This window comes from Anopheles nili, chromosome 2 (genome assembly GCF_943737925.1).
Source record: "Anopheles nili chromosome 2, idAnoNiliSN_F5_01, whole genome shotgun sequence".
Lineage (NCBI taxonomy): Eukaryota > Metazoa > Arthropoda > Insecta > Diptera > Culicidae > Anopheles > Anopheles nili.
The window spans coordinates 77737316-77754143 of record NC_071291.1 but is presented as its reverse complement, the minus strand read 5'-3'; positions in this window follow the sequence as shown (position 1 = coordinate 77754143).

The window sequence follows — 16828 nt, the reverse complement described above, 5'->3', positions numbered from 1 at the left end:
TCAAGCTAATTGGTAATTCAACGGGATTGCCAAAGTGCGCCATACGGGCGAGAGAGTGTTCGCGTCCTGAAGTCGAGCGCGTTATCTGTATGTGCTTGGCTGGAAGGTTGCTCCGTCTTCGCGGTTGGTCGCAACAGCTAAAATGGTTTGATTAATCGAGGAAATGTTATCGAGCGTAGAGAAGAAAGACTCGAAGTTGAAAACATTTCGCTCCAAGACAGAGCAGAAAAGCATTTCTTCCATGGTGGTGGCAACCGCGCGTCACTAACCGGTAACCCTCGGAGCCGTCGCTGAACGAATCTCTGCCGTATTTGTGGAAGGCCGGTCTGCCTTTGCCTTATCTGTGACGGCCAAACACCAAAAAAACCGTGTTCTCTAAATTGAGCAGATTGTTTACCAATCACCGCAGGGGCAGACCACTCGACTGCGTCTTGAAATCGAAAACAACCAGGCGCCTCCATATAGACGTCCGAACGTTAGTGTTGATTGTTGACGAAGTTGAGTGAAAATTTACAAACACATACTCAAGTTTCGCGAACGTTGTTGGTTTTGTGTGTGTGTGATTTTTATGCCAGCTGTTGCAAGCAGCACATTGTTTGTTCAGGAATTCGTCCGCTGTATATAACCAACTTTGGTTAATTTTATAATTGTTGAAAAAGGCGGATGAAGTTATAGTAGTGGCGTAGTGACGGTTTAACTTATATTTGTGCGCTTAGAAACGACTCCGCTCCAGTTAAGAAATCGTAGATGAATGTTCAATCTACCAAACTTCGGGAAGACGAAATCCAAAATCATATTCAAGATCCTGGCTATTCTCTGTCCATGGCACGGGTAACCGGCACCATTGGTAAGTCACCATGCAGCATTACGCACGAATACTAAAGAAGGTACTTCATTCTTTTAACCTCTTCTGAACACACTGATGGTATCAGTATTATAGGATACTATCACCTTTCGGCAGGGCAAATGCTAATGGAATTTGTTATCGAAAAGCGAAGGCAAAATGATGGGGGCTGCCCGTTTGATAGCTTTGCGGGTGACAAGAGAGAAAATCGGACGATTATCGGACAGGCCTTTGAGCAGTAAAAAATGTTTATGTGAGGACACTGGCTACTGGCCGCCACTCGGCTTGTTAGATTAAAGTTATTCCCCTCTTATTTGTGTTGGATTTAGAGTTTTGTTTGTCATTGATGCGAAAGGGCAGGCTATATAAACAGCCGAATATATAAAACTGCTGCGATTCAAGTAAAGCTTCCATTTCTATACAAACGCCAGGAGCTTTAAGATAGCCACATAGCGTTGGTTGCGAGATAGCTGTTGGGTTCTTTTTCAAAGCGACGCAAGATGCTGCACCTTGGGGCTGGGTATTTGAGGCAGCATTATGGTGTGCTTTTTGGTAGTTCCGAAACTTAAGCCGGCCATACTTTGCGTGCTGATTTTTTTTGCTGTCCCTTGCCTTCCGTTAGCGGCATCTTGTTGCAAAGTCCACGCGTCACAGTGACAGCGCTCGTCTATTCGTTTTGGGGCGAGGTTTCACGTTTTTATTTCCACCAAATTCACAGTGCCGACTTGGTGGGAGCGAAACAGCACTGAAGGTGCGCCCTGGCCCTGCAGCGAAAGCCCCTAATCCCTTTTTGGAATCTGTTTTGCGGAACGTCGCAGCTTATCGAGCGACCACGATTTTGCAGCCCCATTTCTCGGCGTTGGCTTTGGAGCGTACCATGAACAGCTTCGTGCACTGTTTGTGACACTTTTCTGTATTTTGGTATAACGTACGTAAACTTGTGTGCGTGTCGAGCTCTTGAGTGTTTGTGAAAAACCAACTAAATAGAAATATTCCACTAGCTTCTGGAGTTCGTATCTGGAGCCTCGAATACGGTTGGAATTTTTGGATACGGCCGGAAATTGGGATCCGACGAACAGCAAGATTTCCGGAAAAATAGTCTTCTGAAGAAGATTGGCTCCAAATGGGTCTATCTCGGTTATCTCTGCTTTGACCTGACTGTGCTTACGATTTTAATGATTATTCTGCTACTAGGAGTAGCCACTGACCGCGTCCTGCGGCTAGTGGCTTCAGTAGCGGAGAGAACCCAAACGGAAAGGAATAAGAAATATGAAAGTATCTGGTTCCAAGCTTTGCCCTTACTCCTCGGAGGTTACGAGTGGCGTCTGGAAACTCGGGGCTACCCAGCCAGTCCACCCGTCTTTCTGCGCGGGAATGAAAAAAGAGGACGGTTTGTAGGCTGGTTTATTGTGGGCCCTTTTTTCGGAAATCTTACAAACGGTGCTAGAAATGCCTGCCTGGCGATTCTCGCGTCCAATGAGGATCCTTACGCATACGCACCACGCGTCGGAAGGGATTAAAGTTGGGTCTTTGTTCTGTTGGTGGACTCTTGTGGCCAAACCGACGCTCGCAGGGAAAAACTTTAACTCTGAAGCACTCGAGACTCTGAAGTACGGTCCCAAGGGGACACACGCACAAGCAGGGGGATTTTTTCTCACGTTTCGAAGTGCCCGGCCAAATAATGGGACCTAGAATTGCCAGGCATTCGTGCGGAGGAGGCCGGTTTGTTGGTTGGGTTAATTAACCCGATTGCGAAACGAGACCGTTGAGAAAATGGAAAGTGTTTGTTCTGCGGTGCGACGCCGGCCAAGGGATTCGCTTTTCTCGCCTGACTTGATGCGTAATGATCGAAAAAGAAATACGGTCCTGCAGATCTCGTAATGTCTGTGTGTTTGAGAGTGCTTGTGTGTGTTTGTAGATGGACCCACACAAACCCCAAAATGAATGCCACCGATGTGTTTCCGGCGTTGCTGGTTGCGGTTTTCCTTTTGGGCTCTGTTCCACAAGTGGCATCAGTGGTGGGCGCGTTTTGGATGACCCCATGAGAAGGGAAGTCTTTCTGCTGGAGCTCCCCAAGGAGAGCAAGGTTTCTTTGATGTTTAACGATTACAAAAGCTTTTGCGGCATGTTGCTTACACTTGTCCAGCTTCACCGCGGCGTAGCTACCCGACGGTAAAATGGTGCTTTCGGTGCGGGTTTTGTTCGCTTCACTAAACGGATTGTTTCGGCTGGATCGAAAAGGATAACGAAGGTAGCGACAAAATAGCGCCAGAAAATTATCCTCCCTTAGGTTATCGAGGTGGGTGTGCGTGAGTACATGTTTGTGTGTCTTTATTGGATTAACGGACTAACCTTTGTCAAGGGCGCTGGCTTCGAGTCACATGGGGATTTCAAGCAGCAATTCTTCAAAGGGATTCCTCGTGAGCTTTCGATGCCATGCGACTTTCCCCTTTTTTCTATGGCTACTCCGAGGGCTGTTGAGAAGACGCAAAGCTTAAATTAGAGAGTTTATCACCCGCATAAACCGGGACGACCAGTCGGGAAGGCTTCGTTGATGCGAGGACGACTAACGAGACTATAAAGCAGTCACGTTCCAATCACATTTTCGGCCAATAGGCTTTGCAGGGTTCATTTGGTCGCTGCGACAGCCAGACAAGAAGCGGCAAACCTCACAAAATGAGAGCGATTTTCAAATGCAAGTGGGCACGTAAACGAATGCATCGACAACAGCTGATATGGGACGTGCTCTGTTTCAGGAACGGACTTGATCTGTCGAGCAGGGAGCGATCCTCGAAGCCGTTGCCGGACCGCCGTGTGCCGAATGACACACTTCGGCGAAGTATGTGCGCCGGTTGGAGAGGCTCTTCAACACAAAAAAGCACACCACGTGATCCGAAATGAAGGGACAATATGAAGCCGATTCCAAAGAGCGGTTGCCACTGGGCTGACCATGGGCGATAGTTCATCGCCTGTCGGTGGTGGCCTAGTTTCGAGGCGAAGCGAGTGTACAACGCTCAAGTGTCCTTCACATAACGTAAGCGAAGCCTGCTCCTATCTTGTTACCATGCAGCTTCTATTCAGTCGTTGGTTTGCCGTGGCTCCTCGCAAAGATTGGCGGATCGATGGATCGGAATCGGAAGGACGACGGTAGTTGCTGGAATCGAAGTGAGCGACCACGACAAGCTTCGCTACTTCAGGCTCATGTTGCCGCCACTAATAGCGTTGACAGTTTTATGTTAAAGTGGATTTAGTAAAGGAGATTACGGAACCGTCGCGGACGCATCCGGCAGAGGTGATGTCCGCGAGTCAGCAAAGCCGTGTTGTTATGCTAGGTGTCGATTTCTCTTTGTTCGTACCGTGTCCAATGTGGCACGGACGCATTTCCCGTGTCTCTTGGTTTTCTAGTTTGAGGAACCAGCTGAGAATGTCCGGTCCGTCATCGCGGGCAGCAGGACACTTCTAGCAGAACGCTCCCTTGATGACAATTCCATTCAAGTTCGAGATTCATTATCATTCAGTCAGGAAGGTGCCGTGTCCATGCCGATCCTATGGCTACGCAATAACAATCGCAAACATGGGTGAGTTTAATTTGAACACGAACGCTAATTAAACTTAATTACCGCTTGAATTTTTAGCACCGCAGCCATCACCTCTGGGGCAGGAATTGGCGCAGGGTTCTGCAAACTGTCGTGTGCTCGTTCGCGCGTCCATTCGTCCGTCCGTTCGTTCGTTCGTGTGCTCATGCTAATGCCTTGTTGCAGCCACTGTAAGGGGCTAAATGAGCGCCATAAAACGTCATAACACGCTATTTGCCAAGGTGGTTTGTTGCCACCTATTCGTGACGGATATTTCGATTCAGATTCGGTTAATTTTCTGCTAGCTCGTAATAGCACATCGCACCGTATATCTCAAGAAATTAGCAATCGCACGGGAAGGGTGGGATATTGCCGCACATCGGCATCGTATGCGCAAGGATATCCTCCGGCGGTTGATCCGCGGAGGATATCCGTGATACCTTCTACGGTCAACCATAAACATCGTTACGCGACGGTTGAAACGCGTCGAATGTCGGGCAATAATGCGGAACTGAAACGACGGTACGGAATCGTTTGGATAGCTGTTTAAATTGCCTCCAGGGGAAATGGATGTGGCTTTAAGCTGACGTGTTGACGAGCATCGTCGGCCGATGTCTGCCGTACGCGCCGAAATTGTGAGTGTGAAAATTCGCGACTTCGTTGGTGCTACCATCTCGTTGGCTGGGGAGCGGCCCAGATATTTCCATAATTCAATCATTTGCATAACAACTTGGGGGCAAAAGTTAGCGAGAGTATAAATATTTTTATGTACGAATTTTCACTCCGCGGTTTATCACGCGCATTTTTGCTACCATCGACTGCGACTATGAGTGTCAATCTGGTGGCGCGCAACAAAACTTGCGATGAGCAACGCCATAGTGACGTTTTTATTATTCTACTTCGCGAGAGTGAAATGCTCGAGACCGGCCTAAATGGACCGGAGCCGAAAAAAGCACCACCGAATATAGACGATTCGTGAATATTTTACGTCTGGTCATATTTACGCATGGCCAGCTGGAAAACGTTCATTGTCGCCCTAGCGAGGTCCTCTTTAGCATGCAGGAGCCAAAAATCGTACCACAGTTTCCGCCGGAAATCCGGTCGTAAATTATTCCAATTAAAGTTATCTCATTTCATAAGCCAGAGAACATGATCTAGCCGGATGTCCTTCTTTTTAGTTGCCCGGCATGGTGGTTGCCTTTGATCGACCGGTAGTAAGGCATTCCTTTACAAATAACAGAAAGGGATGTTGCGAAACTATCATAACCAGTGTTTAATCACTTTCGGTGTATCATATTTGAATAGGGAACGTAGAGAGGCTAACGCGGGAGAAAGTTCTGAATCGGAAGATTTGTTTATTTATTGCTAGTGGTCAGATAAAAACCGAAAATTTATCGATGTATCCTTCTGTCACCTCCCTGCGGTTCTGTTCGCCCAGGGTGGTCTGACTGGAAGGAAACTGCCCAATGAGCTGGTGGTCAAAAGTTTATGGCTTTAGTTTTGTGGGGTTTATGGCTCGGCAAACGGGTTACTTACCAAGTGAGCTGGGAGTTTTAATGGACTGAAAGTTAAGACACATTAGGGAATACATTACCGCTCGATGGGTCGTAGACGTTCGTGGCGACCCTCTTAATTACGCCACGCGCAATTCGGTAACATCGACAGTTCGCATTATGCTAGCAAATGTGAGAGATGCAGTACCAAGGTTACTTACCGGAAAAGTACACATCTGGAAGAATATCATCACCCAATTTTAGTTAAATATCACAGTTCATTAGCGTTGAAAGCAGTACTCTATTAAAGTAATACCGACGAAAAAGAGCTAAAGAAATGTATCACTTTTTAAGCGGTACAATATGAATGGATCACTTCTTCAGATGTCATGGTACGGGTGCATTGAACACATTGGAAGCTTGTCATCACCAGCGGTACCCTTGAATCCATCGCGTGCGTTATTCGCGCCGCAATTACAATCCGCATAAAAACCCGTGGCCAGCACACGTGATCCGGTGCACGTGGATCATTCGAGTGAGTTAGATAATCAATTCTTCCGGCCATTGATCGGCCCTGCATTCTAGGTTTGCCAGATTTGGTTGTGCAATGGTCGTCGTTTCCTGTTCCGGATGTGAATTGGGTCACATTTCACAGCTCCCGCCATCATTGTAGCATCATCGGTGCAGAGTGTAGATCCGCCGCTCGTGTTTGTGCGGTTCGTTCGGCGGTCTGTTCATAATTCAATATTAATTTTTGCTCTTCGTTCAAACCGAATAGAGATACCAAAATCGATGCGCATATCTCGGCCATCAGCCAACAACGTAACCAACTGCCATGGGCTGTGATGTACTCCTTCGAGTTATACGAATCGGTCCGCTCCGTTTTGCGTTGAGCGAGGGTTGACGGAGAGCAAATAGGAGAAGCGTACCACCAACCCAAGTCGTTGACTGCATTGGCGAGTGACCACGTAATTGTACTCACGTTCCGTCATCTGTCGGACGCAGTTTGATGAGAGTCGTCCCTAGCTTCTCGCTTTTCTTCACCTATGGATTTTCCAACCTGAAGCGAGAACGTGACTGAAATGGTCCAGTTACGCGTAAAACCCAACCATAATCAGCCGAACGCGATGCGCCCGTCATGATGATTGTTTAATTTTCCTCGTTCGTGCTGCGGCCGATTGACCAACACGAGCCTTACAAACGCGTTCTGGTAGGCGCGCGAGGAACAGCAGCAGCAGCTGGGGTATCCGATTTTCTGCAGAACTTGTCACGTTCGCGGTCCCATTGCGTTCACTCGTCCATACCGGTGGTGATGATGATAACGATGATGTAGAGAGCGTTTGTGGTTTTGGTGGCATGTTCAAAGTGGGTTGCAAAAGAATGGCCACGCAAGCGAGGCGTGCCGGTGCGCATGGAGTATGAAAAAATTTCAAAAATGGCATTACCACAAAGATATTGAAGCGTTTACGGTTTTCTTCGTCACTAGAGGCGGTCGATTAGAGCGAAATCGGACAATCGACAGCAAATTGAATCCCCTGAAGAGCGAGCAAACGGTTCGCAAATGGAGTGGAGGTTGAGGAGCCGGAACATCAAGCTTGGTCTAATTTGTATATTCAAAACGAAGCGAAAAGGCGGCAACAAAGCGCCGGCATAACGAATGCGTGCAAAGTTGCAAGAGAAGTGTAACGCGCGAACGGTGTCAGGGATGGAAAAGTACAACAAAGAGCATTCGCTGGAAGATACACGAAAAAAACCAGAATTCTTGGCACCGTGAGTCGAAAAAGGAAGCCACGCCGAAAGATGAAGAAATAATTGAATTTCACCGGGAGCATCTTGGGATATAAATTATTTATTCGGTTCATTTTTCGGCGGGTGAAAGTTAGAATGCTTCAACTCCGAGGCTTTCACCTCCCTCCCGAGGGATCGTCGCAATGCTGAGGAAGTGTTGGAAAAGTTTACTTCAGGCCGCCAAACACTGCCGACCTTACTATCGGGTGCGGATTTTTAAAGCTGGCTCCCGCGACACGGGCTCAAGGTTCTTATCGTGCTTTGCCGTGGCGGAGGGTTGGACATGAGCAACCGGATACACTAGCAGGCTTGAATCCGTTTCGGATGAGCTCCAAGCCAGACTCTTGAGTTATGAGTTTCGCCTGCGAGCTTTTTCAATCTATTCACCCTACTCTGGAGGAACGGCTGATTGTTTCCGCAAAATTCTCCAGAGAAACACTGGGCGCAGAATGGCGTGCGCATGGCGGCGGAGTTTTTGGCAGCTTGAGTTAAACATTAACAGAGGGATCATCGTGAGTTACTTTAATCTTTCCGCCTTCAGCTGAAAAATGACGCTAATAAACGTGGGGTCGATGTGAATAAATCTGTTCGACGGATCCAGCTGGGGGCATGGAAGGAAGACGCCCGACGCAGATGATGAGACGGAAGGTAGCGGGTGCTGGGGTGTGGGTGCGAAATGCGGCAAGTGGATTTGGGAATAAAGAAACCGTTCTTATCTGCAGGGAACTAACTTTTCGAGCAGGCTTTGCTCGATTTTGTTGCTGGTTCTTTTGCTATGGAAATGAGGCTCTGCGTTCTCGAGTCCTATCGCCGCCGGTATCGATCCTAATTTAACAATCCCGCAGCTCGCTATCGGAGGCCTCGTAAACATAGCGGAATGAAAAGAAGCATAACCATCGTACTGATTAGTGCGGTAATTGAGCTTTTCAACTGAAGAACCTGTTCAAACCAGTTGAGATGTAAATTAAAACCCAGAAAACAATCATATTAGAATGCCATTATTTTCCCGGTGAGTTGAAAAGCATGTTTAGCGAAGAAGCATAATTGCAATAATTTCTCTGGCTTCTCATGCTTTGCCATCACCATCAAGACTATGCCATAGAATTACTTAATGCATATATCACGAAAGCCTCAATTATCGATGAGTGCATCGAGTTTGAAAGTACGCTTACTTTCTTTGTCTCTGTCGTATTCGGCAGTTTTCGTATGGAGTATGTGCTGAATTTGGTGCTGGATTTGTTATTCCTAAATGAAATATGTCATGCTTTTACAAAATTGCTAATTTGAAGTCATCTTCATTAACTGTATTTAGCTGAAAATTGTATTTATTGCTGAAAATTGTGCAAAGTTTTAAAGTCTTTCCCATTGCTATGGCCAAATACGCGCACATATAAAGTCACTACCATTCGGAGTAATGGTTCATTTTCCGTCTATTCTACGGAGCTCCACTGACAGTGAGAAATTATTTGACCCATTTAATTTATGTTTTTTTCTTCAAGGCTATCAAGGCACCATCAACTTGCCTAGTGATGCATTTTTGTGAACTGTCATACAGTTTGCTTCGCTGGAGAAACATTTCGATTTTTACGCTCTTGGAGCAACAATGACGTTTACTGGTCGTTCAGCTCTCCGTTAGTTTCGTTTCGGTCATACTCACCGAGAGAGTGTCGTCAATCCATTTGATGTTTTGTGACCCTTTTTGCTGCCCCAAGAGCAGGAGGCGGCAAATTTATGCACTGCCGATGATAAATGGTGTTCATTTTCATCGTTTTCCCCACCATTGAAACAAGGATTGGGGCTCGTTTTTTGTAATATCGCTGGGGTATTTCATTTGCCATACTTGTCGTCACCATCGTCCATGCGTATCGTTATCGGCGAGGTCAAAGAGAAACTTCTTCGTCGACCATGACAACCATTTTCCCATTCAGTGTACAAAATTGCTGAGGCGGAATTGCAACTGACACGTTGCTAGGTACATGCACATGAGAATATGTGTTAAGCTCGATGTATGACACATGGCCACATTATCTCGTATATGTTTTCACCAGCTTTAAGACACTTTAGGAGCGAATTATCTTCATTAAAGACGACAATGTTGAACTAACTAGTCAACCTGCCGTGGATTTTGAAAGTACGAAGAAGCAATTCAAATGTATTTACTGAGTCGTATGGTAAAATGTTTCAAAATATAATTTCAGGGCTATAGATTATATTAATATATGTTCAACAATTTTCAATAACAGCTTCGTCGATGGTAATTATCTAACTTCACTCAACGTCAAATGAACGTAACTATACTCTATAGTTGAATAGTTTTTTATTGTTGATCTGCCTTTTGTTTTATACTTATGCCTTATTGTGTGCGATTCCGTCTGTCCCATGAAGAATTTTCTTTGAAAATTGGTACGAAACTTTAAAACTAAAATGCTGTTCAGGAGCGTTGTATGATCGTGGACATTTTTCTATGATTAAAAATTCAGAAGCATAAGGTCACATTCTTCATGATCGAAACGAAGGTGTGAGTAAAAAATAGTTAAAAAATAACATTTTCTTAAGCCATTTGCCGTACTTTGAAAGGATATTTTGCAATCGATACTGCTTACTGAAGTACCTAAGACTACATGGCTTGTAATTTGCTCACCATTTCCTTTTATGTATGAAGGCATGATTCGTTTCGAGTATTCCTATGAGTGGGTATTTTAGTAGTCATAGTTTCCAAAATATAAATTTAAATAGTAGAATGTTGCGATACAGTTCAAAAAATGAAATATTCACTGACTAATTTATGTACGCCCTAAAAGAGGAATACATTTCTCCAAATGCTCGATTTAACTAGCAGATGTGCACCATTTTTGTAGAGATTTTGTTCTTACGTTTTTCGAGTTTTTTTTTAGAAAGAAGAGAAAATGTCATACTCGTTTTAACGGAGCTGCGTGAATAATCGCGGATACATCTCTATAGAAGTCATTTCTTTTAGTACCTCTTGGACTTGTTTTTCCGTCTCGCTGAGTTCTCACAAAGCTTCATCCTTGTAAGGATCTAGCTTCATCTGCCACCCAGATTCATGCTGATGGGTCTATTCATCGCGGGTCCATGGCGGATGCATTCCGGTTAGGAAAATCAATTCGTTCCGAATTATCTCCGTATCGATTCGTTTTCGGGTTATTCCCTTTCAACGCTTGGCCACCATGGGTGATTGTACAAGTTAGAACTCCGTGCATAACACTGGAGCGTACGTTTTTCTACCTGAAAGAGAGAGTCCCATGCCGGCCGAGTCTCCGACAGAGGCAGACCATATGTTCGGAGTGACGAAAATTAAATGATGTTTTTTTTTTCTTTTATTTTTTAACACCTCTCTGCAATCACCAGAATGGAAGGAATAGCATCAGTCAATACTTAACCGTCGGCTGTGCGTCGACCAAGCTCATTCCAACGACGCAAAGTTGGTTTCTGGTCGAGAGAAAAAGAGCTCGAAATTTTCAAAGTCCTGCTGGGCCAGGACCTTTGGGCCAGGATTCAGATATCCTAGGAGCTGTGAAAAATGCTTGTCTCATTCTTAGAAGGAAAGAAAAAACAGAGGGTCTCTTTTTCGATACGACGTGTCAAGCGACATGTCAGCCGGGCGTGCGGTGGAAACGTGTGCGCCGTCGTTCGAACAACGAGCTCCCTCCAAGGCGTCCCGTTGAGTCCCTTTATAGTTTATTTTTCCTTCCTTCATTGCTTCTTGAGGACGTTCTAATCGAACAACTTAGGCGGACGCAACCGAATGAGGTTGTAAAAAGTGTTCGAGTTCGAAGGGAAATTTAGGAGCATCGCTTTTTTCGCCGATACCTTCTGGGGAATGCTAGTTTCGGAGTTGCTTGGTTTGTACAGAAACGAAGGCGTGGTGAGAACTCGTTAAAGTTATTGCAGACGATTGGAGTCATAAAAAAGGATCTCCTAGATCGAGCAGTCTGCCAGATGGATAAGAAAACTGGGAATGCATCTCGCTGGTAGTGCGTCTAGTATGACACCCTGGGGAAGACTTCAGTGAACGGGTCTATAAACACCAGGCACCCAGAGCAGCGACGGAGGTTAACAAACGCATTGAGAAATTTTTGCAGCAAACCCAACTCCAAATGGCGTTGCTGGCGTCGCCGTCTGTCCCCGAAAGGCGCAAAACTAATGAAGTGTGAATCGAAGACGGTACGGTGACACAGCTCAGTCCATCGGTAGCCGAAGCTGCCGCACTCCCGCCGGGCATTTGGGAGATTGACTTCTCATGTAATATTCCATTGGCTCCCTTTCCACGTCTACCTCTCATTCGTTGTCCTTCCGTAGGCCAGTGCTTCAGTTGGGTTGGCATGCTTCACAATTCGAGGTTTCGTGTTACTCGCACGCTGGCCTGTCGTCCTACCCGGGGTGCTTCCGTGTGCTAGCGTCGGCTGGTAGTCTTTTGACGCATCTGGGCAAGCCGATGTACCCCCCATTGAGTTTACGGAAGTGACACTCATCTGAAACCGATTCTTATTTAGCTTAAGCTCTATTGCACCGGAAGAAAAAATGTGTTAGTCCCGTGGGGATTCTTATAACACTAAAACACTCATTTTTCCATCATGTTAAAGTAGCCTTACAACATTGAGCAGTCGAACATTTATGCGCCCACGTGGTATACTTCACAGCTTGCAACTATTTTTGTTGTCACTATTTCCCTTCGAAGTTCTACCCTTGGGGGTTTTGAAAATGACTGTGGAAAATTTCTGGTTAGTATATGTTGGTCAGAGAAAATTTCCTTCTGATCTGATTTAGCTTTTGCTCATTGCATGTTAAAATGATGAATCAGTTTATGATGAACGTCAATTTGTTTTAACTCGATCGCAGATATGTGCTATATGGACAATATTCCTTTCTAGAAGATCATATATCAATGTTTTCAAAGTTATTAGCAATGATTTTTGACGTCAGGCATGTGTCTGTATAATCTATGTTGTTAAGGAAATCCATTGAATTTGATCTCTTAACAAGCTCCATCTTCGCGCTCGGTATGACATCAATCAAGCTCAATATTTCCGCTAATCAGTCGTCATGGAACGGTTAGCGGGAGATGATGATGAAAGGAATGGTGCAGAATTCGATCATTTCCGCCGATGACTTCACTGTACGGACGGTGAATTGCACTTTGATTCCGTTCTCATGCTAAGTGAATCGTTCGACAATTCAAAAGAATCCAATAGGCAACCACATCACCGCGAAGAGAGAAATGCTGAAGTCATGCTAATCCGATCAACCATCAGATGGGTGGAGCACATTAACCATTGGTGCAGAAAAACACGGCGGGAAAGCTTGGCCGGACACGGGTTCTTTTCGAACGAAAAATCAATCCAACCAAGCCTATCCGCAAGTGGGCAGGCCACCAATACGGACCGATTCCGGCACCCCTCGTGAAGCCCGTTTGAATAGTGGATTATTTTTGAGCGCAGGATCCACGTGCCCTTCAGTCCATCGTAAAAGTGATGTTCAGCATCATTTAAATCGTAAACATTATGCAGTATGTTAATAAATCATATTTTCCTACCCGACTGGCTCCTTGAACCGCGCCGTCGGCACAATTGGATTACACGTGAATCGAGCCTGTTAAGAAAAGATCTTCCTCTGCATCTTAGGGTATCGAGTAGGGCGAGTGCTTGGCGCGCAATTTAGACACTCTGGGCCAATTCTACTAAATCACTGTAACACTGCCGCCTCATGTTACTGCGCGCACGTGGGGTTGTGGTTGTGCGTTTCGTTTAGTGAGCCACAAAATGGACCTATTAAACGGAACGACCGAACCTTGTTCTGGGGGCGCTCTCAAGTATTCCCCTTTTTCACATGTTCTATCTATTAACCAGGCGCACAGGGGAAATGTGGGGTCGATTGAGGCTACTCGGAAAAATCGCACGATGAACCCTTTTTGACTTTACAAAAAAATCCCACAACAGAGAGCAAAGCTTTCCTGCAGAGCGTTGGATGAGGGAATTTGAATGTTGTTGAAATCGCGCATACGTGATTCATCTCTGACATAAAATAAACCGGCAAGGCTGCACTAGCCTCCACTCCACTGCAGGTCTCTCATTCTGAAATGCGTCACAATGAAAAAGAGTTAATAGCATGGAGCAATGGTACGAAAAAATAAAAAAAAACGGACATTGGAATGGATTTTATAGTTTATAAATCAATCAATTTTTTCAATAATTCAACCCTCGTTGCGTTCGCAGAGTGGCTGTTGAGCTGCTGTTTTGGATTATGCTTTCATTTGGCAATGTCGCCGGCTAGTAACGTAACATCGTGCCCACCAGAAGTCGAGGCTTGGGATTCTGGAATATTTTTCTAGCCGGTAACAGATAAGGCAGGATAACACCTTTCTTCACTTCCTTCTGCAAATTGCGCACAAACCGTGGCAAGTTCGCCCGCTGAATGAACCTTTTTAGGGATCCCTCTTCCCGTCAGATCAGATAACAGGTACGTGACGTGCCAACAGACCGAAGCCTCCGGACGGGGACGTTTGCGCAGAGAAATGTAATTTAATTTGTTAGAATACTTCGTCGCAGTTATGCGCCCGATGGGGGAAAGCGGCGAAAACTCGCGTCGTGTCGGGAAGGGTTGACCAATGAGTTTCACTTCGTTTCATTTTTTTGTGTCCACCATTTTCGGCGCCCTGCGGGACAGCATATTTTATGAAAGTGTGGTGCGCTAACACCACTCCGGTGGATTTTTTTGCATGCTCTTTGCCCGGCTCTCCTCGAGCGACAACGTACTTTTTCGCTATGATGCGCGTCTTTTCCTTCTGAGTATTCGTCCGCGCCTTCGCTCGAGACCGATTTGCCACCGGAACTGTCGCACGCTGGCGTGACAAGGCCTGCGAGCGGTGGCAGGTTTTTTTTCGCAAACGGTCAGCCACACAAAGAAGAGTGAAGATTAAATTGTAAGGCTTGTGAGGATGAGAGAATGAAACAAGTTAGAGGGCTCCCCTGTGGGGCATGGGAAGTGGATGCTGCTTGGGTGGCTCGCGCAGTAGTGGTCTCTAGAGGGATAGCTTCGCGCTAACACTGCGTGTGCCTGCCAAGGGGGTTGACTAATAAAATGTCATGTCGTAAAACAGCGAGCACATCCGAAGCTGGGCAGTTTCATCAACACAACAAAACATGGCTTTTCGAGCTCTCAACAACGGTTGGCGCTTTATGTTTGTAGCAGACGAAGGATGGCCAGTAAAATTTATGGGGCTTTCGCGTCTGTTAGCCGGACAGTAGGTACAGTCATAGCAAAGTAGGTGACTCGGGTATACAAAATGGAAGTAAACGTTCCTTCACTCAATTCTATCAATTGCCTTTGGAGCAGTTTGCATTTTTGCAGCACACTTGTGTGTAGCTTTAAAATTTAGTGGCGCAATATTCTTTCGCTGATTAATGGGTCACAATTTAATATACCATAATGTTTTATTTCATTACGTTAATCAGCTAAACGTTGGAGAGTTGTCTGTGGTCAATAGCTAACAGAAACAAAAGAAAAAATGAAAAAAAATCGTAATATCCCGCTATAGATGGAATCCCAGTCTGATATGACTAAAAGCAAATTTTGCCCTAGGGTCATTGAAATACCGATGCTGAAATATTTATATTGATTTTTTCTTCGCTCCAATTTCCAAAATTGTTATCCCCATTTCCGCTCGGACATTTAGGCGTCTAAAGCACAAACGCAGCACCACTTGTGCCTTGCTGATTCCTCTGGTGACGATGTTTGACTTGGCCATTGGAGCCTAGTCCACACTCGTGCACACAAGGTCCTTTTCTGTGCAGGACATTTCCATCCATCATCGGAAATAGTGACCAAAACTGTGCCTTTGGAACCGAAGTGAGCCAATGTTTATTCTGGCAGTTGCTCAAATCACTCGTTAAAATCAATAGACTGGTTCGTTTTTTGCTCTAGTTTTGTTGAAAAAACGATGCGAATGGTTATGAAGCAGTAAAAACCCCTCCAAAGGGGCCGACAAATGTATATAGCCGTGCCAATGACAAAAACATTATTTATCGACGTTTAGTTGCATATACATATATTCACGCGGTGTATGTGAACGTTTACCCTGCTGTGCACTTTTTTCGTGTGCTTAGTTTTTGTTAAATCCATTAAAATAGTGATGCCACATGAAAATCTATTCCCGATCCGAGTGTTCTAGCGCCTCGCACCTTCAATGATTTTTTTTGCAGCGCTTGGATAACATAGATATTTACTAAATATTCATAAGTGTTACGGTAGTGCGCTTAGTTTTAATAATCGTTTATTGATTATCGATTTGTTAAATATGTTCCATAATCATTTGATTTGTGTTCGATAGTTTTTTTTATCGCCTGTTATTTTTACTTGCAGATTTCATTCTCGCTCCACTGCATCGTATGGTTGGCTTCAAAGCTTTCAACGGTCATCTGTTAGTACAGGTAATAAATCACAAGTAAATTCGTTAGCAAAATGTACCAACGTGTGAGTGAAAGTACCGCAAAAAAAAGGAAAATTCTAAAATTTGTCTTTTTCCGTGTGTTGGGTTAAAAATGGACCAACTGCTGTTGAAGCGTAAATGGCATTCGCCGAAGGTTGGCCAGCAATATATTCGTTCGAAATCACCCAAACGATGGGATTGTTTGTCCTTTAGTATTGAGCTCGCGTTCAGAGCACGCTCCGCTTTTGTTGAAACTCGGAAAGCATTCGAATTGGCGAACAAGCCGCCCTTTCCGTCTGGTTCTGCCGTTAAGCGTGCCCGGGGAAACGAGGACAAATGCACGTCAACAAACAATTCGAATATTGGAAACGTTTTTTCAGGGATAGTATCGGGTTAGCCACTCGCAGGCTTTCGCTTGCAGCTTGCAACATGGCGTTCTGGGATATTATTAGTTTCTGCTTCTGCCCGAATGAAGATATCGGACCAGCACACGAGAGGGCCGTTGTTAAAGTGTTCCACTACGAGTGAATTTATCGACTGCCACGACCGTACCTCAGACGAAAGGAAAAAGCGGCTGACGTGCCAAAGCATGCAGCGTCCCGGAACAAGAGCCTGTCCCCGCTTGACCATGCGGAATAGTTTCAAATTAAATTTGCACAACTCACGATCGTTTGATGAATCG